Source organism: Colobus angolensis, unplaced genomic scaffold (assembly GCF_000951035.1).
Source record: "Colobus angolensis palliatus isolate OR3802 unplaced genomic scaffold, Cang.pa_1.0 Scaffold74, whole genome shotgun sequence".
NCBI lineage: Eukaryota > Metazoa > Chordata > Mammalia > Primates > Cercopithecidae > Colobus > Colobus angolensis.
Window position 1 is genome coordinate 3395630 of NW_012121154.1, and position 3258 is coordinate 3398887.

Genomic DNA, 3258 nt, shown 5'->3' on the forward strand with positions numbered 1-3258 from the left:
AGAATATATTAAAAATGAAAATATTTAAGCTATGTAAATTATTTCCCTCTGAGACACAATGTTAAACTCTCAGTCTATTTCCTATAAGATATTTTTGTGTGTATACACAACCACTACTGTATATATAATTTTATATTCTAATTTTCCCAGGTAATTCTATTTCATAAACTTTTTATATATTTATAAATGGGCTTCCAAAATGCATAATTTTAAAAGCCTAATATTCTAATATAAGGATCCATTGCAATTCCTTAGACTTTGGTACTTTAAAAGACCTGTAGAAAACACAGTGAAGATGACTGAAAATTAGGATAATGTATAATGATTACTCAGTATAACAAACTAAACCTTTAAAAAGGAGTGGTTGCAGACATGCCCAGTTGTAGAGTACAGAAGGGCCTCATTTGATGCTACTCAGTTGAAGAGCATTAATTGAAGAATCACCTCCAGGAAGGGTGGATAATTGTATACCCAAAGGGGAGATAACTAGGTACATTTTTCTTTGTAAAGTGAATGCACATTTTAAAAAGCGTTTTTTAAAAGTAAGTATAAGGTATTTGAAAAATCCTAATTCTTCTCATATGTCCCTGTAATGCAAAATAGAAGGAAAGTGATTTCAAACCTAGTGTAATCATAATAATTTAAGACAATAAAAAGTTATTGAGATCATACAGAATAGCTGCTAGGATGTTTATTGTATATTACCTGCATGAAGAAAAACAGAAACAAATTGTATAAACGGTGTGGTCCCTCCTGTTTGAAAATATTAAAAAATCTCTGTAGAGGAGTGATGACAAAGATAACACAGTTGACCCTCGAGCAACACGAGTTTGAACTGTGCAGATCCATGTATAGGTGGATTTATTCAGTAAATATATTTTAACCATTTCTTGAGATTACGACAATTTGAAAAAGACAAAACACATGGCCTACAGATATGAAAAATTAAGAATAATCTAAGTATGTCATGAATGCATAAAATACATGTAGACATTAGTCTTTTTATCATTTACTACCATAACATACACATAAATTTATAGAAAGATAAAATTCATCAAAACTTAGGCACATATATACTTAGAGACTTTACATGGCAACATTTGCAATAGAGAGAAATGTAAATAAATGTAAAGATGCAGTATTAAGTTATAACTGCATAAAATTAACTGTAGTGCATACTATACTACTGTAATAATTTTCCAGCCACCTCCTGTTGCTATTGCAGGGAGCTCAACTGTTGGGAGTATCTGCTCAAATGCCAGATGACACCAATCATCTCCATGCGAGCAGTTCATTTCTCTAGTAAATTGTATGTAACAGTAAAAAGTGTTCGTCCATAGTTCTGCATTTTTCATTGTGTTTAATGCAGTACCTTAAACCTGGCATAACACCATGGGACCCATACGAAGTGTCACTAGTGATGCTGGAAGTGCTCCCAGGAAGCGGATAGGTAATGACATTGTAAGAAAAAGCTGAATTCCTTGACATGTAGCACAGATCGGGGTCTGCAACTGGGGTTGCCCCCCCATTTCAGACAGATGATTCATCTAGGAAATAGACAATGTAAACTTATTGTACGGACAAAGACAATAAAGTACTGCAAATGTATTTTCTTTTCCTTGTGATTTTCTTAATAACATTTTCTTTTCCCTAACTTATCTTATTATAAGAATATAGTGTACAATACATGTAACATAGAAAATATGTGTTGACTGTTTATGTATATGCAAATTTTTGACAATTTGGGGGATGACACCCCTAACTCCCGTGTTGTTCAAGGGTCAATTGTACATCAAGTATTAAAACACTGAAATAAATTTTGTAATTGTATTGGCTATTTACCAAAAGCATATGATTTGCAATTCTGACTTTCCTTCACTTACTGTTACGAGTAAAAAAGATGACACCAATGTATTTCTTTTCATTAGAAAAATACTTCATCGTCTTCCAGGTTAGGAAGGGAAAGAACCAAAGAGTGGAATTTTAATTAAATTTTAATTCATTTTTAAATTGTCTAAATTCCAAAAATCTAATATTTTATATAATTAAACTTAATTTTAATCTAAGTTTAAGCATTTCTTCAAAGCTTTCTTCAATATCTCCAAATTTGTTCACAGGTAGTGTGTGCCTCCATGCATGCATATGTATGTATTCTTTGTTCCTTAATATAAAGCTATTCTTAGGATTTATGCTGTGAGGATTGCCTTATAGATGACACATAATTTAATAAAAGATCCTTCAATGACTGGATAAACTAACATCCTTCTTGTGTCCAAGATACAATTATGCATAGTTTTATGAAAAAGTGACTTTTTATTTAAGACAACAGCAAATTATTAAGTTAGATGTAATTTTAGTTACAACTTGGCTAAAATCTACCTATAAACAATGTTAAAAATTGTCAAAATAAAAATAGAGTCACTTGTGTTAAAAAAAAAAAAAAGAAAAAAAAAAAAAAACTACAATCTCAATATCCTGGCATATGTCATTATATTGAATATTTTATATATGCTATAACATTTACAAACTTTCCACTAAACATTTGCTGGAGATCAATGCTCTGTAACCATTTCTTTTATCATATATTTTTTCCTATCTTTACTTAAACCACTTATCCAGATCCATTATTATTGCTTTTCAGTAAAAGGGGGATGTGAAGTCACACATACATGTGCACACACACACACACACGTACACACATCCACTGGAAAACATCCTGGGAATGATGGGTTTCAAATAACTCTTACATTTTGCAGATTACATCAAAATGGCTATCCAGAGCTTTACTACCTGGAGTGTGGTTCATGGAAAAGCAATAATTGACATCACCTGGAGCTTGTTTGAAATGCAGAGTTATAGGCCACAGAATCAGAATTTGCATTTTTATGAATTTCCTTTTATGGTGTGTATACATACACAATTTAAGGAATGACAATCGTGAAAAGGGTCAGCAAGCTTTCTGAAAATGGCCCAATAGTAAATATATTAAGCTTTATAAGCCATTCAATCTCTGTTTCAACTACTTAACCCAGAAAGTGTAGTGCAAAAGCAGTTGGAGATAATATGAAAACAATTGGGTATGACTGTGTTCCAATAATACTTTACTTATGAACACTGAAATTTAATTTTCACGTGTCAACAAAAAGTATTCAAACTATTTTTCCTTGAATACTTTTTCATTACTTAAAATGTAAGAATTATCCTAGGTCACTGTGGGCTGTCAGATTTAGCTTGTTTGCTGCAGTTTAATGGCCACTG